Here is an 11,670-nt window from a genome sequence, read left to right on the forward strand (position 1 = left end):
TGAATTCAAATAGAACAACATATAGTCTGCTTGAGCTAAATTTCTTTAATATCTTGCAATGCTGTGATTAAATGTGACTCTTTGCCATTGTACTGGTTAAAAATTAATCTGCTTTGGGGCTTATTGAACCTGTAAGAATGAGAATTTTTTTTTGTCTCTTTGAAAGGGCATGTGTATTATTATTATACAACTTTACGCTGGCAGAGAAAACAGTGTATTTGCTTATTCTCTGTCACTGGTGAGGCACAGGGTAAAAAGGCTGGCAGAACTTGAGTGGTTTCTGCCCACAGGTCAGCTTCATGTACACCCAGCTTCAAAATCTGAAGAATGCTCAGTCAACAAATGAATTATTCCAGCCCTAAAATGGAATGAGTAAGCAATGAGCTAGTTCTGCCTGTTTCTCTGCCTTGTGTTCTCATCCAAAAAAGATGGGGGATAAAGAATGAGTGGCCTTGAAAGTACATTGAGGACTGGACCTTTTGGAAGACAACTGCGAGAGAATTAGTAGGGTATGAGCAGGACTGGCTGGGAAGATCAGGACAATCTGCTTTGTTACTATACTAAGCCCTCTACTTCAGAAGCCCTAACTCCTCTGCACCAAATATTTGTTTCCTTGAGTTTGCGTATTCTCCGAATCTACCACTAGTGCACAAGACTATGGGTATGTTGTTATACCTACGAACCTAGTGAAAGATTCCACTGATGCTTCATTTACAGTGTTTTTTGAAAAATTCAGGTAAGAAACAGGACACTGAGAAATTAGGCTGATGCTGAGATATCCTTGAAAATGATTCTTAGAGGCACAGCACTTTGGCGAATGATGTAATTAGAGACAACCACCACCATGATTTCTAAAGCTACGTTCGTGTTCATTAAGCTCACCAAAACGTGCTCATCTGTTTTATCAACATTTTCCCAAACATTTTCACTTCCATTTTAAAATTATGAAGAACTACAGGTATTAATTCATATAATCAAATTACAGGTGCTTAGAAGAGGTATTTAAACAATTGAAGATTTTTTTGACATGGTTGGTAAAAATATTTTTATGTATGATGAGTTTTTGTAGAAGCTATTATTTTAAGGGTGTTCTGCTTTGTAGCAATTTAAGTCATTACTTTCTGTACACAATGTGTTCTACCTTCTTAATTAGAGGTTTTGCTTGTGCTATAAGGACATATGCCATTGTGGGGATGTGAGTTGCTGTTCCATCCCAGAAGCAACCCACATAAATTCTCTGTAGCTGAGAGAATTTCCTGCCTATTAGCCCACCTGCTCAAAGGAAAGTAGTGATTGGCTGTGGGGCTGTATCAGCAGCTGTATTTCTACAAAAAGTGAAAGATTTCCACATAGCATCATAGATATATGTTGGGCTGCAGGGATAATCACGTTATTATATAAGAGCTCTTCCTACATAACAAACTAGTGATTCCTTTAAGAATAGAAAACATTTTACAGCACCATGACTGTGCCATAGAAGGGGGTATTTATTGCTATTCAAGTTCAGCCCCTAAAAATGCAGCATTGGGATTGTCTTCTGAATGTTTTAAAATGGGTAATGGGTCATACAAACTGTTTTTGGTTGCAAAGTCTGAGTCTAGTATTAAAATGACTATTTGTTTGACAGGGTCTTTGAGGAAGTCTGAGGGTATGCTCCTTGGAGGGGCTAAGGGCTGTTGTGCTGCTTTGAATTTTTGGCTGGCTGAGTTAATCTAATATTTGTATATAATTATGTTTTTTGCTGGGTGGTCATTATTTGAGATTGGTAGTTTAATTAATTGGTAGGTCCTCTAGAGCTTTCTGTATGAAGGTTTTTTATTCTTTATATCTTAAAAAAATAGAATTTTTTGCAGGGAACTGCTGTATGTAACTAAACTTATTTTTGTTGATTTCTGCTGAAGAAGCACTTTTGTAAAACTATACCTATCTCTGTGACAAATTTAAATATTAATAAACAAAGTTTTCAACTGCTCACCCACCAACAGCCCCCCAAACTCTCCTTGCCCACAAACATCAGCCTGCCAAGGCCTTCATACCTATGTCTTTAAAATATAAATTCTGCTTTGTTTGTGACCAGGTACTGGAAAATCTATGGGCTGAGTTCCGTGCCACTACCGTATTGGCTTAATTGGGAGTTTTCCTTACACAGGAGGTATGTCATTGGGCCCTATGTAAGATTTAGGGTTTGACCTAAACTCACAAAAATAAGTAATTATTGGGTTCATATGGCTAATTGTCCATGATAACATACTGGCCTTATATAACTTACATTAAGTAAGGGGGTTTTACTATGACAGCATGAGTACTTAAGGCTAGCGGGTCAGCTTGGATTTCCAGACTTAACTGAATTTTTTGTTTCTGATGTGTAAGTCAAACCTTCATTAACTAAACACTGTTTAAGAAGCTGAGCACTAATAAAAAGAAACTTTGTATTTCTCCAGTAAGTCAAAAACATAGCCAGTAATATTTAATGCCACATCAAATAAATAATGAAAAGAACTTGACTTAAGCCCACAAAAGCAAGGAAATTCAGTAAAAGCTGAAAATCTGGACTGACAAACCAGCCTTAGCTCATGCACTCTCTTCTGCCAAAAAAGCTTCTTAATACAAAGACAGGAGTTGTAGAAGGCCAGTCTGCAGTAGCATGAATATTTAGTCTTTCTTAACCCTATGATTCCTTGGTTTTAATTACTCTTAGACAGGACCTTTCATTACTTCCACACATTTTGAGTGGCTGAATATAATTTGTTATGTTCATGACTGGAAGGATAAAGAGATGCTTTCCTTGATCAAGGTTTAATGATTTCGTCTTTCTTTACAAGGAATTCACTGAAATGGTCCTAGACATTTTAGAAAATATCAGCAATCCCCTCTCTAGTTCTTAAACGACAGGCTAATAAACTGACACTCTTTTTTATTTGAACAGCACTTGTCAGAAGGCTACTGCATCAAACTTAAAACCATAGGACTCAGACAAGCTTCTGACGCTGCCAAATACAAAAAAAAAAAAAAAAAAAGGCCAAGAGGAGAACTGTGTAAAATTGGAAAATCCATGTGTGCCTGTGAAGAGTCTTATTGACTTCAGTGGGACTCTGTGAGCACAGGGGTCTGCACATACAAATCTGACTGCAGGACCAAGAACCAAGTTTTCAGAATCAAGAAGTTTGAATAAGGTTCAGATAGGAACCCGAAGGATTTAAAGGTTATCTGAACTGAACCCAAACCTTCTGAGATTTGCCCATCTCTGTCTTCTAGCCCAGTATGACAGGAGGAAAGGTACTGTTATTTTTCGAGAAATTCACCTTTGCAGTTGAAAAATGAACACACCATACAGTTACTCATATGATGGTTTCCAGAAAATTACAGAGCACAATGAATAAAAGTTACCAATGTTCATGTGAAATGATAAATATTTCCACTGAACAGCAGAAAGCCTGGGACATTTCTTTAATGGTTAAAAGTTGTAAACTAATTATCTGTAATTGGGCAGGGACAGTATGGGTGACTTTAAAAGCTAGTGTGAGTATTTGCCCAGTAAAATCCTTTACTCTTTTCTCCTATAAATGGCCTTTAACAAGATAACTTTTTTCTTTTAACTTGGACCTCAAAGTTACTTTTAGATGGATTAAAGAGCAGAGAAATTGCAATGAACAGGACAATCTAGCCCAGACAGTCAATCAGTAGTAGTCTGACCATGGACAGATGTATGGAAGTCAATCCAAAGAAACCAGCACAACTGGCTGGAGTGTCTGCCAAGCATCCAGATGCTGTTGTTGAAGAAGTATCTCTCAAAAACTTGGCATCGAGGTTCTGTGACAATTTGGAGAGCAATGAGGAAGAGCAGGAGTGGTACAGTATTTAAGGATAAATTGCTGCTTCTCACACCAACTTAAAATGTTTTATTTTACTTTGGTTTTGTTATTGGTCACATCTGTCCATATTTCTCAGTGTTACCAAGAGACCCTACATGCACATTCCTGCACTTGTAAACATACAACACAGCCAAATTTTCCAAAAATACTCAGCATCTAGCAGCTCTCATTGTGACATTTTTGGCCAGATTTTCAAATCAGTCATCACACTGGGTGTTGAGATCTCTTGAACATCTTGCTATTTATTCAGGTACCTAAATAGAAGACAAACTTTCTTAAAAATCCAGACCTAATTGTGGGTGCTAAGCCCTTCTAAAAATTCTAGCCAAATTGTGCAGTAGTCTTGCAATGTTGACATGAAAACTTACCAGCACATGCACAAAATATACTCTCCACACTCTTTGACATAGCTGATAATGTGAAAATTAATGATATTTCACATACTTTTCTGATAATATTGCTTACTGTGAGTTGAGTGGAGAAGCAGAGTTTTACAATGCTGTTACATAATATTGTGGGTTTGGTACTGATATCATACTAGTTTTCTAACTGATTAATACAGCAATAACTCATACTTGCTTAGAGTAAGAGCTATACTTGGACGAATGGTGAGATAATCGTACAAATTCTATTCCAGGCTTCAAGGCTATTAAAGTTCACACTTTTAGAAAATAGTTTCTTTTTCCTGCCTGCACAGAGCCTACTAAAAGCTAAGCGAGCCTCTGTCTTAGACAAACTTGATCTGCAGCTTTATGGTCTCTGGAGGCCTGTGTTGGATAGTTTGTATACAGTGATTTTCAGGAATTTATGACTAGAAAATAACTTTATTTCTTGTTTTAGTGCCCCATGTATAAATAGTATAGAAATTCCAATTTTTGGGAGGGGGGGAAGATAAAATATGGCACGTTTCAAATGCATACAGTATACTCACTCTCTCTCTGTCTAATAGAGAGAGGGTTCAGATCCATGACTTCAGCAGAGGAGCACTCCATGCAGCTTGGGGGATGTGAGACAGTAGGTTTAAGCCAACCATACACTTCCCCAAACCAGGGCCGGTGGTTGTGTAAGTTACAGTTGCTATCAGTCCCAAAGGGTCAATGCATCAGCCAAAGATCAGCTGGGCACAAGGACACCCTGGTCACTCCCTCTATGTTACTCACAGGGAGGTGATGTAGAAGTCACTATGCTAACTCTGTCACTTGAGAATCCTCCCCTACATTGGGGTGATCAACTAATGGCTGAGCTCAAGCTTCTTTATACCAGTGGTGGATAGGGATGGAGAAGGGATGCAATGTAGCTGCTACATAGCCCAAGACCAGAGGCCCAGGATTTTTAAAATTTTACTTTTTAACTGATTGATTATTGTAAAGTAAATGCTATTTATTATTTCCTTTGTTAATACCTAAACAAACACAGACAGGAGAGGCCTGATTTCACATTCCCTGCTCAGCCAGAATTCCCATTTGATGTCTTGGGAGTTTTGGCTGTGCTAGGAACTTAGAATGGTTCAAAGTCCCAACAATATTGCCTGAATCTACAATATTGTATATTCAGGCCACAATTCAGAAAAGCACTTCTGTTTGTGCTTAAGTCCTATTGATATGCTTAAGTGCTTTGCCGAATTGGGACCTAATTTCCTTAACTCTCTGTCAATGTAAAAACTGAAAGGGAGGAAGAATATTATTTGGGAAATTAAGAACACATAAGGAAAACTTTCTGCCTCAGTTATCTGTTATTTCTTGATCCATTCAGGAATTGTGAACCAAATGTGTACTTGCTGCAATTTATCTGAATTTACTTGGTCAAACTGCCTCTGGGGGTCTGTCTACACTAGAAATGTAAATCGACCTATATTAGGTTGAGTTACAGCCACCACCATAATTAGTGCAGTGGTGCATGGCCACACTACCGTCCTGCGGTCAGCGATGTGCATCCTCACCAGAAGCACTTCCACCAACCTAAGAGGGGCAATGTGGGAATCTGAGAGACCAGCTGAGAGACCTGTGGGGCAGCCAGGCTCCAGCCAGGGAGCTGCCAGTGGAGCTGAGGGACCAGTCTCTCAGCCTGGCTGCCCCACAGGCTCACAGGCTCCTGGTGGGCTTCCCCCACCCCACTCCCCATTCATGCTGGGAGCAGGAGAAGCCGCCCAGGGCTTCTCACCCTGGCTCCTAGCCGGGAGCGGGGTCCAGCCACCCGGCTCCCAGTGAGATCTGCAGGTGTGACCATTGTGTATATTAATCTGACAACATTTGATTGATGTGCTGCCTTCATTTGAGTGTATTATTTTGCCGAGAGTAATAGTTAATGAATAAGAAAGTGATAAAAACCCAATACAATATAGGCAACAACAATATTGCATACTACCACATAAAATGTTTGTTTTGTAAACAAGAACTAAAGCATCAAACAGTAGCTTGTGATATTATTCAAAACAAGCAAAATGCCTTGTGTTTAACCATATTAAAGGCCCTTTTCCTGTTTACAGAATTATATTGTGTTTATTTTACAACCACTGTAAAATACTAGTTAGCAGTCATAAATTTAGCCTGATAAAATGATACTACTGTTCAGAACTGCTAATCTATGTTAATGCCATTTTGGTAAGGGTCCTGTAACAGCTGTTAGAATTTTGTCCCCTGTAGGTCAGAAAGAGAAGATGGGAAAATCCTTAATAAAATGTTGTTAGAAGCTACAGGTGGGAAATAAAGAAGCTATTGTGACCTGTAATCTTATTCTCTCATAAAGTCACGGAGTGCACAGCAGCTTCTGTGGTTGAAATTAGACAACACGCTAGTGGCTTTTCAATCTCAACTTTTGCAGTTTGGTTGTATCATTTTCGGTGAAGAACAAATGAAGGATACAGCAAGCACTGCCCGTGACCTTCCTTGCTGTTTTTAATAAGCACATTCAACAGCATGAGCTACTCCGTCTTAAATGAATTATTATATATCCATGTATTGGAAAGAAAATACAGTAATGTTTATCTTCTGTATACATTGTACTGTCAGATTTTAATTAACACTCAGCTCCAGGTAAAGAAAATATGCTAATTCTAATAGTCTTATAATTACTGTGGGCCAGATTCTTTTCATATTGATTAGTACCTTTCTCTGTGAGTAGTCCCACTGCTTTCAATACAATATAGGCAACAACAATATTGCCTACTATCACTTAAAATGTTTGTTTTGTAAACAAGAACTAAAACATCAAACAGTAGCTTGTTGTGATATTATTCAAAACAAGCAAAATGCATTGTGTTTAACCCTGCGTTCAGTGGGACTAGTCATGGAGTAAGTTACTACTCAGCATGAGTAAGGGTGGCAGAACTTGGCCCTATATAGGTTCAATATATTATTGAACTTGTTTGCTATATTAAATTTCACTTTTATACTGTGGGATTGAGGGATGAAAAATGGAGGTTTGATAGTGTTAGAATAGCCAGAAAGAAAGAAAAGGACATATTAGTAAATTAAAAAACTGGTTCTCTCTTAGCAAAAATAGGTTATAATGTATGCTTTTTCCCCATTTGAGAAAAATATTATCTGAATATATACCACATTAGCCTGCTATGGCTGTAAAACTTCTCTTTTAAGTGCTGGCTACATTCCATACATTTTTCTTTGTAAAAGCTATCGATATTCTTTGAACATTAAGACTCTTCCAGGGATCAGCCTTGTGGCCTCTTATTTTTTTTCTTTTGGCTTCTCGTTTTTCTTTCTTGGTATTACAGCAGTACGGAGTACGAACATGAATAATATTGTTTCCGGAAATAACAACTCAGGGTACTGTTCAACACATATAGTTGAACATATAGTTCAACACATCTTACATTTCTATAGTAATTTTTTTATTCAGCTGAACTAAAAATTTCCTCTAATTTAACTGTGTGTGTGTGTGTGAGATGTCATAATGTGTATCTATATGAAAATGAGCCAGTTACTGTGTTTCATTATGTTTTCCCTTTATTGTATAAAACAACTTATTTGAAAATACTCAGTAGAGTAAATTATTTTACACAATCAAATATTTGCAGTTTTGAAATCATAAGAATTGGATTAAGTATAATTATTTATGATTTCTCATTAGTACAATGGCAGAGGATTGCTGAAATATTATATAGAATGGCATCATTAACTGGCTTTATATACAATGAGTTGTCATTTCTGAAAATTTAATGTCATCAAAGCTCTTTTTCCAATAGTGCAAGGAGCACTATTGCTAATAGACTTCAGAGCTTGAAATAAATAAATCTTTGGAATCCTGTTGCATCTCTTGGGGTGTGACATTTGACAGTCTTTTATAGTGCAGAACGAAACAAGTTTGTGAGCTGGAATTCAATTGTGGCATATTGATTCCTTGCATCAGTCATTATTCCCTCCTGATTGACAGCTGAAAATTGGTTACGTTAAGTATTTCATATGTTATATTGGCTGACATTTGCTTGCCTGCTCCTGTGTCAATATTGTTGTAAAGATCTCCAGCTCTATGAGATAGCAATATACACTGACTGTGGCTTTTGTGTGATGTTCCAGTGTTTTTCCTGACATAATTTAAGACATATTAAAAACCAGCAGCATCTTCCCTCTTGAGAAGCTTAATGCCAATATTATTGTCTTCCAAGGGAAGATCATGTATGCTCATAATCGGGTGCTAATTTCCACCCATACGCTCATGTTTAGGCATTAGCCACTATAACTGTAAAATTGAGCCTGCTTGATTGATTCATGTCAAGCCTCATCTCAGCTCCTGCAGTGGAAGTCATCCAGCTGACCCTTTTTACACTAAAAGAAGAGATTTGTGTTCCTTTCTTTCACCTGGAACCATCAAATTGACTGAATAATCTGTAATACATTAGTGCTGACATTTGTTAGGCGAGAATTAAACAAGACACAGTAATCATTCCCCTGAATAAAAATTGTGTTTGATTTCCAGCAGAGTTCTATTAAAGGAACAGTGTAGTCCGTCTCCTCAAAGTGAAGAAGGGTGAATATTTCCCATGTTAATGACTTGAATTAACGCTTTAATGACAGGCAATCATTGGTTTCCCACAAATTCCTGATAGAAGATCTGAATTTACGCTAAAGAATTGTAAACTGGGATGAAGTTCCAAAATCCGTCAATACTGAAATGAATGTTAAAATGAGCTGCTGTCTTTGTTTTACAGAATCCCTCACATCAAAGATTTAAGGTTGCACGTATTGAGGCTTGACCATATTAAAAAAAAGTGTGGGGGGGGAGAAGTGATGATGCCTCCCACAGCAACTACCTGCTATCCACATCAATGCTGGTACCCACGAAAATGCAATGCACAAATCCCCGGGTACTGTATGTAATTCTTTATAAATGTTACATTTTGAAATGTTTGAAGGCAGTGGGCCTGATTCTCTTTTTCCTTCTAACACTTTAAAACGAGTAATTCCATAGAGGTCAATGAAGTTACACCAGTGTAAAACCAGCGTGAGTTGGATGGGGTTTGATACCTTTTATGCTGTAAAATGCTGCCCATCACATTTAGAAATCTTAAGCAACACAACTGTGTTAATGTATGATACCTGTTCAATCTCATTTGCTTCTCCCTGCCATTTTTTTATACAGCACTGTCTGTCTATCTGTCAGGACTATCAGCTGGGATACAGTTGCATTCCTCATGTGTCTGTATGGCTGCACTTTCAGTAAGAATGCTTTAAGTAGATACAATGCTTTTGACAAATGTGATTTTGTTATGTAACATGCTTGCTGTGTACATAGGTGATCAGTTTGCATGCCATGGGCATACTGCCTAGGAAGTCTACTTAAAAACAGAACATTTGACTTCATATGGTACTTTAGGCAACAACTGTCAAGTTTGCTAACTGGGTTCATGTGGTAGGTAGACAATCTTATAATCTGATCACAGGTAGCATCTAAACCATGCTTTAAATGTGAGCTGAAATACTTATAAAGGGCATATTCACGAACTGGCTTATGTGCCTGTTCAGGAATACCTGTGGACATTACTCTCCACCTGACTCCCCTTTGTGGGCTTTCCACACCAGATGCTTCAACACCCAATGCAGGCAGAATGTGAGCAGCAGTCAGCAAGGCATGGATGAGCAGCAGTAGGAAGCGGATGGAGCTTTGGCTGGCCAGCACAGCTGAGCTGGCATGAAGATAGGAGTGAGTTGTGCCAGGAAAATAGCTAAAGCAACTTACTGCTCCTCTGAAACAAGGGGGAAATAAGGAGCAAAAGGTGACTCTCTGAGTCATGATTTCATCCCTGCCCTGCTCCAGAGGTAGCACAACTGCACATTTCCCCTTATTTGGGTCAGATTGCAAGGTGCCAGCCCAGCTGTAAATAATTAAAGCTGCTTCAGGTTCCAGATAGTTAAGTGTGAAACTCTCATTAACACCTAAACCCAAGCAGAGAAGGCCTGTACAAGACCCCCTCCACCACGTAAGCTCTGCACTCTGCCACATTTCTTCTCTCAGGGAAACAGTAAGTGAAGAGCACCAGTTTCAGCATCTGTCCCTGAATCAGCTGTCAGGGATGGGAATGCTTTTCTACCGCCTAGTCCCCTCATGATTGCTGGAGTGGATCCCATACAATAGAGGATCACCCCTCTTTTTGGCACAGATTGAATGCCTGAGCTGTGCCAATTTCCTACCATATTCATTTTCTCATATGTTGTACTCATGTCTACTTTGCTTCATTTCTTTGTACCTTTAGGTTGAAAGGGTACAGGAGCTGGAAGGTGTAATTTCCAGCTCAGGTAGACGTACACATACTAGCTTTGATTGAACTAGAATGCTACAAATAGAAGTGTAGCTGCAGTGATATGGGCAGCAGAAGGGGCTAGCTACTTGAGTAAGTACCTAGGGTTCTGGACAGGGTTGTACTCAGGGTGGCTAGGCCTTCCTGTTGCTTGTGTTGTAGCTACACTTCCATTTTTAGCAAGTTAGCGCGATGGAAGCTAGCACATTTGTCTACCCAAGCTGGAAATTACACCTCCAGCTTGAGTGCAGGCTTCCCCTAAATATTTCTGGGCATGTGTCACGGTTCCTCCCCCACTCTGAACTCTAGGGTACAGATGTGGGGACCTGCATGAAAAACCTCCTAAGCTTATCTTTACCAGCTTAGGTCAAAACTTCCCCAAGGTACAAAATATTACACCTTGGACTGGCCGCTACCACCACCAAACTAATACTGGTTACTGGGGAAGAGCTGTTTGGACGCGTCCTTCCCCCCAAAATACTTCCCAAAACCTTGCACCCCACTTCCTGGACAAGGTTTGGTAAAAAGCCTCACCAATTTGCCTAGGTGACTACAGACCCAGACCCTTGGATCTTAAGAACAATGAACAATCCTCCCAACACTTGCACCCCCCCTTTCCTGGGAAATGTTGGATAAAAAGCCTCACCAATTTGCATAGGTGACCACAGACCCAAACCCTTGGATCTGAGAACAATGAAAAAGCATTCAGTGTTTTACAAGAAGACTTTTAATAAAAAATAGAAGTAAATAGAAATAAAGAAATCCCCCCTGTAAAATCAGGATGGTAGATACCTTACAGGGTAATTAGATTCAAAAACATAGAGAACCCCTCTAGGCAAAACCTTAAGTTACAAAAAAGATACACAGACAGAAATAGTTATTCTATTCAGCACAATTCTTTTCTCAGCCATTTAAAGAAATCATAATCTAACACATACCTAGCTAGATTACTTACTAAAAGTTCTAAGACTCCATTCCTGTTCTGTCCCCGGCCAAGACGACTACAGACAGACACAGACCCTTTGTTTCTCTCCCTCCTCCCAGCTT

The sequence above is a fragment of the Lepidochelys kempii genome, chromosome 4 (genome assembly GCF_965140265.1).
Source record: "Lepidochelys kempii isolate rLepKem1 chromosome 4, rLepKem1.hap2, whole genome shotgun sequence".
Lineage (NCBI taxonomy): Eukaryota > Metazoa > Chordata > Testudines > Cheloniidae > Lepidochelys > Lepidochelys kempii.